The sequence below is a fragment of the Peromyscus californicus genome, unplaced genomic scaffold (assembly GCF_007827085.1).
Source record: "Peromyscus californicus insignis strain IS unplaced genomic scaffold, ASM782708v3 Scaffold_16__1_contigs__length_79575227, whole genome shotgun sequence".
NCBI classification, from domain to species: domain Eukaryota; kingdom Metazoa; phylum Chordata; class Mammalia; order Rodentia; family Cricetidae; genus Peromyscus; species Peromyscus californicus.
In genome coordinates this window covers 41,795,432-41,810,155 of record NW_026294458.1, presented here as the reverse complement: position 1 = coordinate 41,810,155, position 14,724 = coordinate 41,795,432, and positions in this window count along the sequence as shown.

The window sequence follows — 14,724 nt, the reverse complement described above, 5'->3', positions numbered from 1 at the left end:
TCTATAATTCCTTTTTAGGTGACCTTGTTTGCCATAATTAAAATGCCAGACATTTTGATTTTTCTCCAAGCCTCTGGAAATCGCATCTCCTATCCTAACATCATCATGGTTATGAGATTCAATATTGAGTGTATCTCAGATCCATTTTTCATGGGTGCTAATCTTGCCTTTAAAGACCTAATTATCCTTTTGCATTGTGAATTGGCATTTTCAAAAGCCAAAGATTCAATTATTATTTATCTAGCTTCTGAATTTGGTATCATTCTATTTACAGCTGAAGTCAATCTTCATAAAAAAAGCAATGAAGGTTTCTTTTGGGCCCTGTATAACTTTAGTAAGTGACTCAGTTCTCGTTCTGACTTCTATCATTATATCCCATGCATTCAAAGCTGCTGTACATCATATAGCCAGGGTGTATTCATCATATATAGATTGTCTTTGCACATCCACATAATTGCCCTCTTGAAGAAGTTAGTCTTGGGAGATTTCAATACCTCTAACCCTACTTCACTGTTCAATGGTCCTAACCTCATCTTTCCACCAGGTTCTCCACTGTAATTGAGAACCAGGTTCCAATCCTGCTGTAACCAAGTCTTTCCAGTCTTGTGGAACAATTTTCTTACTAGTTAACCATGAATTTAACATCTGCTTCACAAAAGGTGAATGCATACCATATGAAACTACGGCTTCCTTAAATCTCCTCAAATCTAACATTATTGCGCGAGTCCAGTGAGTGCTCCCATAGTCTTAGGAATATCTGTCATTGGTTGTTTTTTCTGTATGGTGACTGGATAAATTAAGGTTGGTTATTTGATAACCTTGAGCTATTCCTCTCTAATTTTAAATGTAATGGTGAGGTTGGTTCTCCTTTAAATTCCTCTGTGTCTGTGTCTGAATATCTCTTTTATTTGTTTTAGTAAGTTTTTCTAAGCCTTGTAACATTTAAATAGTAAGTTTTTCTAAGGTTTGCATATTATCAATCACCTTCTTTTCTCTTCAGCAGTAAATATTTCTAGAGATTTTATTTTATCAGTCAAAATTGTATTAATCTCCTTAGTTTTTTTGTAAGACTTGCACATTATCACTAGTAACCTTTCTAAGGCTTGTCTCTTTTGAATAGTAACTTTTTCTAAGGTTTGAATATTATCAGTAGTAACCTTTTTGAAGACCTGCTGTATGTGGGCACTCATATCAACCAACTTTTTTAGGGATAAAACAAGAATTATCAAGCCAACAATGATTATAATTAACATTATGTAAATCACAGCTAAGTTAATTATCCCCTCATTTAATTGCTCCATTTTTAAACCATCCAGTGTATAATCATACAGAGATCTAATTTCCTCCATAATATTGTTTCACAATTTTTAATATAGGGAAAAACTTTTTTTTTCTAATTCCTCCTTTAAGAATTCCTAATTGTCTCACCAAATCTGCTGATGTTGATGGTGAAATGTGAGGTGTAGCACATCTGAGTAGAGATCACAGGTGGTGCTCAGCCTGGCTGAGGTCAGCTGCTGCTCATTGTGTATCAGTACCCTGAGGAGGGGGTCCAGGGAAAGCCTACAACCTACGGGAAAGAAGAAGCCAAAGAGCAAACCAACTGCATAGGAGAATGTGCAACAGCAGCTAACTCCAGTGGTTTTTGGAGCCCAAGTACCTGTGGCATTTGCTGTAAAGAGGCTAAAACAGAAAAATCCCAGACTCACTCAAAGTGCTCAGAGGAAAAAGTAAAACCTAACCAGTGGGGTGGTCACTCTGGAAGGAGCCCTCACATGCAGCTTAGGCCTCTTCCAGTGGCTGCAAAGCCAAAGGAAAGTGACTTTTTCAGGAATTCATGCCCCATGTTAGGCACAATATTAAGTGAGATCCTAATTAGTATTATCAGTAAAAATCAGAAGTCAAATATCAGGGTAATAACTTGAAAGATTAGAGAAGCATAGGAGCAACCACTAGTGACATCTTACCTCTCCAAATCCCCAGACTGAAACTTGGTCTCCTATCTCCATCCCTCCCTTATAATTCTGTCTCCAGCTCCTGAGTGTTGGGATCAAAGGCATTAGCCTCCCAAGTGCTGCTATCAAAGATGTGATCCTCTCAAATGCTGGGATTAAAGGCATGAGCTACCCAAGTGCTTGGATTAAAGGCATGAACCACCACCCTCCAGCCTCTATGGTTAACTAGTGGCTAGCTCTACCCTATGATCTATATGCAGTATTTATTTGTCAGAAAACAAGCAAAATATCATGCATCTTGTCAAAAAATAAAAATCAAAAAGAATAAAATAATTCCTAATGTTATTCTGCTATACATGTAGATGAGTGCCTTATCCAGTCACCATAAGAGTGGCTTCCTCTGAGAGCAGTTGGAAACAAGTACATAGACCCACAGCCAGACATTATGCAGAGAGAGGGTGTAATTGGAAGTCTCCACCAGATCCCTCCTCTCACAGCTCAGGTAATCCCATGGAAGAGGATGTGGAAATACTTTCACAGTCAGAAGGGATGGAGACTAGGAGACCAAGTTTCTCTGAATTCTCTTAGCTAGGTGCAAATGAGCTCACAGAGACTGAAGCAGGAAGCATGGGACCTATATCAGTCTGCACTAGCTCCTCTGCATATGTTATAGCTGTTAGTTAACTTTTTTTTTTTTTTCGAGACAGGGTTTCTCTGTGTAGTTTTGTGCCTTTCCTGGAACTCACTTTGTAGACCAGGCTGGCCTTGAACTCACAGAGATCCACCTGCCTCTGCCTCCCAAGTGCTGGGACTAAAGGCGTGCGCCACCACCACCCAGCAAGTTAATAATTTTTATAGGACTCCTGACTATGAGAACAAGTGAGTCTCTGACTCTTGTACCTGATCTTGTGATTCTTTTCCTTCTGTTGGGTTAGTGTGTCCAACTTCTTATGAAAGTTTTTGCATCACCATTTTATTGTATTTTGTCATTTTTGATTGTTATCTATTAGAAGCCTGTTCTTTCCTAATGAGAGACAGAAAGGCAGTGTATCTGGTGGGGTGGAGGTGGGGAGATACTGGGAGGAGTAGAAGGAAGGGAAACTATAGTCAGGATGTACTGTATGAGAAAACACCAAGGAGTTTTTTCAACCAAAATAAAGACAGAAGAGGACCATCAAATGTGGAAAGAAGTACAAATGTAGAAAGAACTATAAAAGAGAGATAGTTGTGAAACATATTTTATTTAAGAATAACAGGAAAAGGAAAGACTTTGGGATGAAGAAGAATTTTAGACTGTAAATTAATTTTTCTCTAACAGTAAAGGATTTTTCCAAAATGTAAGTGCATAAGGATGAAACTAGGAGGGTTAATTATGGTATACAATGCATAAAAGATACATGTAAAGATAGTGTGTATATGATTAAGTTCACTAATTAAGGGCTTTTTAAAATATTTCTAAGGTCAAAATTAAATAAAAATTAATCATGACTTTATACTGAAAAAAATTAAGGCTTTATGCTTATTTTAAAAGAAAAAAACTAGCTTGCAAAATAAAGATGTTTATACTCTATTCATCTATGTAATGGGTTATTTGAAACACACTGAGTAGAATTTATTCAAGTACCATGAGGACATCATTAAAATGTCTTAATGATAAATTCATGTTTGCTATAGGGTTGAATCTTCCCTAGTCAGAATGTCATCACCTCAGCAGTGGGAATATTATGCTTGAAACAATTATTCCTATTTAAAGAACTCTTGCTAAATTATATATTTTTGAGTATGTTGTCTTTGTTGCTTTCCTGTTGTTATGTTTTGTGAAGAAAATAACATGAATTTGGATAGATAAGGAGATGAAGTGTATCTGGAAAGTGACAGGGGAGGGGAAAGAATATAAGCAAAATATATATTGTATGAAAATCTAAATTTTTAAAAAATTGAATAAATTTTGAAATTATTCAGAATTATGTTATATTAAAAACTTTAAACTATTTTAGTTATTTAAACATTAAAATTTGGTAACTTCAATAAATGTGACAGAAATATCTACCTCTTACAAGTACTGTTAAGTCTCACATAAATAGTGATTTGAGGTCTGGGAAGATGGATCAATAGGTAATAGGGTTTACTGTGCAAGCATGTTGTGCAAACCTGAGATTGAATTCCCAGTATCCATGTAAAAAGTACAGAATCACCAGTAACCAAAGCATAGTAGGAGCTGAAGAGCAGAGTATCATTGGGAATTACTGAACAGGACCCTGACATTAAGTGAGAGATCCTGTCTCAAAATCACTAAGTTGGAATGAGAAATCAGGAAAACTGATATCTTCTGGCCTCCATCTTTCTCTCTCTCTCTCTCTCTCTCTCTCTCTCTCTCTCTCTCTCTCTCTCTCTCTCTCTCTCTCCCTCCCTCCCTCTCCCTCTCTCTCTCTCTCCCTCCCTCTCCCTCTCTCTCTCTCTCCCTCTCCCTCTCTCTCTCTCTCCCTCCCTCTCCCTCTCCCTCTCTCTCTCTCTCTCTCTCTCTCTCTCTCTCTCTCTCTCTCTCTCTCACACACACACACACACACACACACAGTCTATGAACAATATGCAAAGTTACCACATGGAGTAAGGGCTTCACTTAAAACCAAGATGGTCTGAGCAATAAATATGGAATATATGTTTTTTGTGATTATGACAGATAAACTTATTTGCCACTTTAAATCATTAAATAAAAAGACATTAAAAGTAGCAAAGCATATTTTGGAGAGCACAGATGTATTTTAAACAAAGGATTTAAAAAGGATTTTTGGCGAAGAATTGGGCTATTTAACATTCCCTGTGGGAGAATCTTCCATTTATATCTCTTTTTTTTTTTAAAGAATTATTTATTTACTTATGTATACAGTGTTCTGTTTGCATGTATCCCTGCAGGCCAGAAGAGGGATCTAGATCTCATTACAGATGGTTGTGAGCCACCGTATAGGTGCTGGGAATTGAACTCAGGACCTCTGGAAGAACAGCCAGTGTTCTTAACCTCTGAGCCATCTCTCCAGCCCCTCCATTTATATCTCTTAACAGGCTGAGAATTATAAGTAGGCACCATGAAGACAAATTTTTCTTTGTCTTTTCCTTGTAAGGCTATTGAGAAGAAACAGTCTTTTAAATTGATAACTACAAGAGGCCATCCTTTAGGTAACAGAGTAGGCAAAGAAATTCCAGATTGTAGAGAGCTCATTGACTGAATTACCTTGTTAATGGCTCTTAGGTCTGTTACCATTCTCCACTTACCAGATTTCTATTTAATAACAAATACAGGAGAATTACAAGGGCTGGTTAATTCTTTAATATGCTGAGCACTTAACTGCTCTTGTACCAGCTGTTCTCAGGCCTGTAGTTTCTCTGTTGTTAAAGGCCATTGCTGAACCCATACAGACTTATGTGTTAATCATTTTAAAGGTAGGACTGTTGGTGTCTTTGATAGATCAAAAGCTGTTGTGCCCTGTTCTTGTACAATCCAGATGATTGGTGGCTGTTCTTTATAATACCTTCTAATATTTTTGTCAGAAACATATGTTAGTTTGTGGTTTATTTCTGAGATTGGAGGAATGTCAATCTGGGTATTCCTTTATTGTAACAAATTACGACTCCATAGATTCATAGCTATATTAGCCACAAATGGCTTTAATTTTCCTCTGTGTCCTTCTGGCATAAAATCAACCCATCTTGGGCTCTGTCTCACTTGAGATAAAGTTCCAATCCCTAACAGCTGAACATTTACCTCCTGAAGAGACCAATTTGAATACCAAGATTCTGGTGTAATTATTGTTACTTCTGCACCTGTGTCTACAACATCTTGAATGAGGACGTCATTTATTCATATTTTAAATTTGAGTCTTTGTTCATTTATTTTGTTCAAGTTTGCCAAAAAATTTGCTTTGTGGTTTTTCCTGAATTTTTTGTTCTCTCTGCTATAGCTGTTCTATCACCCCAAGCAGTACTTTTTTTACAATAGGCATTTGGTTATTTAATTGCTCTGGAAAGGGGTTTCTTCTATGGTGGCAGGAAAGGAATGAACTAAATTTGCATGAGGGCCTGCAAGTGGCCCCTCAAGGAGTTTCCCAATGGCAAAGGCAAAAGATTACCTTGTGTGTCCCTTGTAGATCTACATTCATTAGGTCAATGTTTGCTTTTAACACGCCTTCTACATATTCCAGAAGGGTGGGGCATTCTGTTGCCATTGTTACTGGAAAAAACATTGTTCCTAGGAATGCCCTCTTTACAATCCCTTTTTACATGACCTTTTTTACTACAAGTAAGGCATCTGACATTATTATTTTTCTTCAAAATTCTGGAAATACCCTCTCCTATCCAAGTATCATCATGGTCATGAGATTCAATATTAATTGTATCTCAGATCCATTCCTCCATGGGTGCTGACCTTACCTTTAATGGCCTATTACCCTTTTGAATTGTGCATTGGCATTTTCAAAAGCCAGAGATTCAATTATGATCTGTCTAGCTTCTGAATTTGGTATCATTCTATTTACTGCTGAAGACAGCCTTTGTAAGAAATCAATAAAAGTGTCTTTTGGGCCCTGTATAACTTTTGTAAATGACTCAATTTTCTTTTCTATTTCTTCAATTCTGTCCCAAGCATTCAAGGCTGCCATTCAGCATAAAATTAGGGTGTGGTTGTGGATAAAGATTGTCTTTGTATATCAGCATAATTGTCTTCTCCAAGAAGTTGATCTTAGGAAATTTCCATACCTCTAGCCCTACTTCATTTTCAATTGTCTTAGCCTCATTTTTCCACCAGGTCCTCCATTGTAACTGTGGACCAGACTCTAACACAGTTGTAACCAAATCTTTCCAGTCTTGAGGGATAATTCTATTACAACTGACCATGAGTTTAACATCTGCTTTATAAATGGAGAATGCATACCATATGAGACTATAGCTTCCTTGAATCTCCTCAAATGTAACATTTGCACAGTAGTACAATCAGCTTGTACATAGCCTTGAGCATTTGGCAGTTCCAGTAAGGTTACTGGATAGATTAAGGTTGGCTGTTTGAAGGCCTTCAGCTGTTTCTCTGTAACCATATAATGTTGCTAAAGTTTTCCTGCCTGGCCCACAGTCAGAATGAATCTCTCTCACCTGCCAGTCCCACAGCCGCTCAGACCCGACCAAGTAAACACAGAGACTTATATTGGTTACAAACTGTATGGCCGTGGCAGGCTTCTTGCTAACTGTTCTTACAGCTTAAATTAATCCATTTCCATTAATCTATACCTTGCCACATGGCTCGTGGCTTACCGGCATCTTCACATGCTGTTTCTCATTGTGGTAGCTGGCAGTGTCTCTCTGACTCAGCCTTCCACTTCCCAGCTTTATTCTCCTCCTTGTCCTGCCTACACTTCCTGCCTAGCCAATGGCCAATCAGTGTTTTATTTATTGACTAATTAGCAACACATTTGCCATATAGAACATCCCACAGCAATATAATGCAATGCTGAGATAGGTTCTTTAAATTCTTCTGTCTACGTCTGAATATCTCTATGGTTTGTTTTAACAATTTTTTCTAAAACGTTTATCTTGGCAGTCATATTAACGAACCTTTTTAATGATAAAAAATGATCAAACAAATAATATTCATAATTGACATTATGTAAATCTCATCAACATTAATTATCCTCCCATTTAATTGTTCCATTTTCAGACCACCTAATGTGTTATCAAACAGAGACAAAATTCCCTCAATTGTAAAAATATTTCTCATTTTTTAATGTGAAAAAATTCTCTTTTAACTAATTTCTCCCTTTAAAATACCTTAATTGACTTACCAAGTCTGCCAACACATAGAACATTAAAACCTTGAGGGAGTTTCAAGGCAGCTACCTAGTATTGTAGCAATCTGAGATAGGAATCCAGAGAGAGCGCACAACCCCCCAGCAAAGAAGAAGCCAAACAGATTTCAGTCCATGTGGGATGGAGACTCTGGCCACATGCAGCTCAGGCCTGAGCCCCAGGTAAGTGGCTTTTTTGTGAATTTGTGCCACAAATATTGGGTTGACAGTTGTAACATGAATTGCTCAATGGTCTTATTAACAAAAAAACTCAGAGTCAGATAATGGGGTGAAAACTGAAAGATCAGAGGAATAGAACAAGCCAGCTACAAGTTCTTACCACTAGGAAATCCTCAGCCCAAGAGAGCTACTTCCTGTATACTCATTCCTTATATACCTTTCTTTGCCCTGCCATCTTACTTCCTCTCTCTGCCCATCTATATCACTTTCTCTTTCTGCCCAGTTCTATCACTTCCTGTCTATCTGTACAGACATCCAAACCTCTATGGTTAACTAGTGCTGGGATTAAAGGTGTGTGCCACCACACTTGGCTCTGTTCCCAGTGTGGCCTTGAACTCACAGAGATCCAAATGAATCTCTGCCTCCCAAATGCTAGGATGAAAGGCATGTGCTACCGCTGCCTGGCCTCTATGTTTAGTATAGTGTATAGCTTTGCTCTCTGATACCCAGGCAAGCTTTATTTGTTAGAGCACAAATAAAATATCACCACAATGTTTCCTTTTAGCAATTGCTTTTTTTCAGGCTTTCATCTCTGTGAAAACTATTGGGAATTTCATTTATGCTGTGTCCCATTGAATCAGAGTAAATTTTTTGATGTTTTTCACCTATTTTATAGATTTTGATAAATTTTCTCTTCCTTCTTTTTTCCTGCTTAACTTTCTCCTTCACTCCTCCACTCCTACCTCTCTCCTTGTAAAAGCAAGCCATTTAGCAGGAGTCTGGTGGTGGTGGCACACGCCCTTAAACCAATCACATGGCAGGCAGAATCTCGGTGTGTTCAAGGATACAGCCAGCATGGAGACACATGCCTTTAATCTCAATACCAGCCATAGAGACCTGGAGGTCTTATAGACAGGCAGTGATGAGGAAGTCATGTGGTTGGGTTTACAACCAATGAGAAGGTAGAACAGAAAGGCAATAAAAAGACAGGTCACACAGGAGAAGGTCTCTCTCAGGGGAAGGCATTGAGTGGTAAGCTAAAGGCTATTTGCTGGTACTCTAATCTCTTGGACTTTTATCTCTGTATTTAGCTTTGTGTTTCTTATTTAATAAGACCATTTAGAATTTTGTCTACACTTACCCAAGTGACATTTTTACTAGTTTCCAGTCTACATGTTATGTGCCTATTTGAAAAAAAAAATACTGTGCTGTAGTTGGAATTTTGGGAGGCTAAGAAACAGCTCCCAAATAAAGGCACAGAGGCTTATTATTAATTATGAATACTCAGCCTTAGCTTAGGTTTGTCCCACTAGCTCTTACAACTTAATTTAACCTGTTTCTATTCATCTACATTTTGCCTATGGACTTTTTACCTTTCTTTTATTCTATATGTCCTACTTTCCTCCTTTCTCCATGTCTGCCTGACTGGCCCCTGGCATATCCCTGGCATCTCTTTTTCTTTATCTATCTTTTCCTAAGTCTAAATTCTTGCTCCTACTTACTCTCTCTGTCTGGAATTTTTGCCTATATCTTCTCCCTTGTTATTGGCCATTCAGCTTTTTATTAGACCAATCATATGCCTTAGGCAGGCAAGGTAAAACAGCAACAATTCCCTGCTGGGTTCCACCCTCCTGAATGCTTAAGGGAAGTTCCTTGTCTGTGTATCCTGCATAATGGGCATTAAGAGCTTAGATGCAAGATTGTAAAACATCAGTAGCGAACTTCTGCCCTCCAGGGTTCTCCCATTGTGCTGTAAGCCTGTATTTTAAGACCTCTTCCCTCCTTCAATAAACAGCATTTGGCATTAAAAAAAAAGTCTTGGCAAAATTAGGGATACAAGGGATATATCTAAATGTAATAAAGCAATGTAGAGCAAACTGATCACCAACAGCAAATTAAATGATGAGAAACTTTTGTTGGGTACTGCATATCTTGTCTTCTAGCAGTTTTAGTGTTCCAGGTTTCATATTGAGGTCTTTGATTCAGTTGGATCTATGTTTTTGTGGAGGATGGAATATGGATCTAATTCCATTTTTCTGCATGTGGGTTTTAGTTTTTTCAGCACCCTTTTATGAAAATGTGCTCTTCTTCTTCTTCTTCTTCTTCTTCTTCTTCTTCTTCTTCTTCTTCTTCTTCTTCTTCTTCTTCTTCTTCCTCCTCCTCCTCTTCCTCTTCCTCATCCTCTACCTCTCCTTCTCCTTCTCCTGCTTTCATGTATTACATCACAACTGCAGTTTTCTGTCACCCTTCTCCTCCCAGTCCCTCCCTCCTTATCTCACGTATCCCCCAGATCTACCCCTCCTCCTTTTCCCTTCAGGAAAGACTAGGCACATACCCTCCTTATCAAGCTGGATGAGGCAACTCAGTAGGAGAAAAAAGTTCCCAAAAGCAGGCAAAAGAGTCAGAAACACCACCCAATCCCACTATTAGGAGTTAGTCCCATAAGAACACCAAGCTATACAACCATAATATATATGCAGAGGTCCAAGGTCAAACCTACACAGGATCCCTGATTGTTGCTTCAGTTTCTGTGAGCTTCCATGAACCCAGCTTAGATAATTTTGTGGGATGTTTTCTTGTGGTGTCCTTGAATTTTGACTCCTACAGTCCTTCCTCCACCTCTTCCATGGGATTCCTTCAGCTCCTCTTGATGTTTGGCTATGAATCTCTGCTTCTGCTCCTATAAATTGCTGGGTGAAGCCTCTCTGATGAAAATTATGCTAGGTCCAGTCTACAAGTATAGAATAAAACTGTTAAGAATCACTTCATTGACCTTTTTTGCTGATTGTGTTTGATTCTATTCTAGACTATGTTCTATCCATCCAGCCTCTGGTTCCTGGCCCTCCAGGCAGTGTCAGGTGTGGGCTTTTTATCCAGGTCAGGCTTTACCCCAGCACAGCTTTCAGGTAGGACAAACTGTAAGTGGAGGGTTTTCTGACTGGATTGGTGTCCCAGGCCCTCCAATGGAATCCTTGTCTGTTTACAGAAGATGGCCAGTTCAGGCTCTATATCTCCCAATGCTGAGTCTTTGCTGGCATCATCTTCATAGATTCCAGGGAGTTTCCATTGCACTAGATTTCGACCTCACCCTGAGATGCCCCCGATTCCAGTCATCTCCCCCACCTACATCTTATCCCTCCTGTTCCCATCCCCATTTGGTTCCACTCCATCATTGAAATCTTTTTCCTCTTCTGAGGAAGACCCATGTGTCTCCCTTTGAGTATTCCTTGTTACTTAGCCTCTCTGGGTCTGTGGACCGTAGCATGATTATCCTTTCCTTTTCAGCTAATATCCACTATTAAATGAGTACATACCACATTTGTCTTTCTGGGCCTGGGTTACCTCACTTGGCATGATTTTTTGCTAGTCCCATCTGTTTGCCAGCATATTTCATGATGTCATTGTTTTTGACAGCTGAGTAACACTCCGTTGGATAAGTGTACATTTTCTTTATCCATTTTTTGTTTCAGGGACTTATAGGTTGCTTCCAATTTCTGACAATTATGAGTAAATCCCTGTGGTGATATTTTATTTGTGCTTTAACAAATAAAACTTATCTGGGGATCAGAGAACAGAGCCAGCCACTAAATTAGCCAGGCAGTGGTGGCACACACCTTTAATCCTGTCATTCAAGAGGCAGAGATCCATCTGGATCTCTGTGAGTTCAAGGCCACACTAGGAACAGAGCAGGGCATGGTGACACATGCCTTTAATCCCAGCACTTGAGATCTCATGCCTTTGCTTAGGAAATACATACACCTTTAATCCCAGGGAGTAATATGGCAGGTCACAGAAAGATATATAAGGTGTGAGGAGACAAAAACTTGAGTTTTTAAAGCTGAGGATTTCAGTAAGAGGATTCATGGAGTTGGTGAGGTAATAGCTGGTGGCTGTAGCTTGTACTGTTTCTCTGATCTTTCAGTTTTCACATCAATATCTGACTCTGGGTTTTTTTTATTGATAAGATTAGTTAACAATTTGTGTTACAAATCCCCATTTATATTTTTGGTCAGATTAGTCCAAGTAGCTCCCAAAATAAAAAAGGCTATTGCTGCTGCCTGTGGCTGCTTCCCAAAGACTAATGATACAGCTCTATTGCTAAAGACATCATACACTTAGGACACAGGTCTTGGATGATACAATCTGGATCCCACCTGAAAGTCTCCTTCCTGAGGACTAGCTTCCATAGTTCCAGAAAATGCCATCCAATCTGCCAGGTGAGGAAAGAAATCACTAGTCCTCCTCAACAATGCTAATGAACCACAACAATGACCACCATGGCTAGATATCTCTAAAAGTGCAGCAAGTGGCACTCACAGGGTGAGGGTAATCAACAGCTGTCTAGTTGGACCTAAAGATCACCCAAAAGAAGGGAAATTATGCCTAGTACTAGAAGCCTTTCCAAAGCCATTGAGCTCACAGACAGTACAAAACAAGTTGCCACCACCGCTTTTCTAGATCAGTGTAATTCCTTACTATATTCTGAATCTTATCCTTACACCCACAGATAAGTATAGCTGCCACCCCTTATCAAAGAAACTTCTCTACAGCAAATGGAGACTATCACACAAAACCACAACTAGGAAAATTGAATAGATCAACAGACTGTGGGAACCCTCATTTATCATATATGCCCAGCTGTATTGTCTGAGTGGCACAGAAGCAAGAAAGCTGGCAAGATACAGGTAGATTGGGAACTATCTGGAATTTTAAAATAAGGAACATGGATCTGATCTGAAAAGTAATTGTGTACTGTACTACAAACTCTTTAGCAAGAGAATGTGATTTTTTTATTCTTTCAGCAAATATTGAATACTACAGATTCCCAGGTTTTCAAAGCGTTAGAAACAGAGTATTGGAAATGTCAAAGAAATGCCTTCTTTCTAACAAGCATATAAATGATACATGGGAAGAGTAGCGGTGAAGAAAGGAGAGTGACCAAACCCAATTGCACTAACAAATACATTTTAGTGAGGAGTAATTAGTATAATAAGGAAGAAAAAAACAACAGAGTAACAAAGGAAACGGGCAGGTAGTATGGACAGGAAAGACAGAAGATCGTCAATATTTCATATAAGAAGCATATGTAGTGCTAGAGAGATGGCTAAGTTTTTAAGAGTATGTACTACTGACGGGGGAATGTCTTTCTGTATGCTGTGAATATGTATCGCTCTGATTGGTTGATAAGTAAAGCTGTTTGGCCTATGGTAAGGCAGCTTAGAGGCAGGTGGGAAATTCAAAGAGAGAGACAGGAAGAAGGCAGGGAGAGATGCCAGCAAGCGGCCCAAGGAGCAGCATGTAATGGGACACAGGTAAAGCCATGGAACTTGTGGCGATATATAGATTAATAGTCATGGGTGATATATAGATTAATAGTCATGGGCTAATTTAAGATATAAGAGTTAGCTAGTGAAAGGCTTGAGCCATGGCCATGCAGTTATAATTAATATAAGCCTCTGTGTGTTTACTTGGGGGATGCGAATGGGAGAGATTTGTCCTGCCCACTGGCAGGCCAAGACACAGGAAAACTTGCAGCTACATACTACTCCTGCAGAAGACCCAGGTTTCAATACCAGCATCCACACTGGACAACACACAAATGCCCATAACTCCAGACCCAGGGATACTAACACCTCTGGTCTTCGCAGGCACTGGCACTCACATATACTTACCCACACTCAGACCCAAATACACAAATTAAAAATATTTTTAAAAACCTATATGGTAACATCAAATTCTGTGTTATTGGACAAGAAGATGCAATCAAGTCACACAGTAAAATTAATAAAAATAGCTGAACCTACTATACCTTCTATTTTTCCTCTCCAAATAAGAATTGTTTCCATAATGGAGGCTGGAGAAATGGCTCAATAATTAAGAACACTTGCTGTTCTTTCAGAGGACCTGGATTAGACACCCATCATACATATGGTGGTTAACAACAGTCTGTAACGCCAGTTCTAGGGGATCTGGTGTCCTGGCCTCTGTGTGCACCAGGCTTTCACATGGTGTATAGACATAATATAAGCAAAACACCCATAAAGATAAAATAATAAATTTTGTTTTAAAAAGAAACTTAGGGGAATTATTTAAGCATTCTTTATTAAGCTTTCTTGACTAAAATCCCACATAGGCTGAGAAATTAGTTATAATGGGCACAGAAACCTCTAGAAACTCATACATAAATCAAAGTGAAACTCATTGAAAGAACAAAGCAGGGAAAATGTTTTATGTAGAAAAGGATGGAGGGAATATATATATATATATATATATACACAGATCCAGGGATACATTTTTGCATTATACACAAAATTTAATATAAACATAGTGGTGAAGAGGCCTATAAAAAGTCTGATAAGTACTAATCTAGAAAATAATCTCTCAGCAGATTTTCTGATGGCCCTTTGTTTGAACTTCATTGTTTCACAGGATATTGGTAGGTATGTTTAAGTGGTTTATACAGTTTAGGGGTTACTATCTCCAGGCTCTCTGGTGTCAGTGCTGGGAAACTCCTTTGGGACTTGATGGAAGACTTTTTAACTTTGTAGTGTAATGGGCATAATTATTAACACTGACTTGTAGATCACTTCTGGGATATTCATTCTCTTAAATGCAAATATTTTAGAGCATGATACAGATATATTCATAAATTCTGACACTTGTACCATAAAGCAAAGATACTGTAAAAAAATCCTCTGAGTAAAATCAGGTAAGAGAGGTATTCTAACTTATGTTTATTTTTAACTTTTGCCATCAAATAC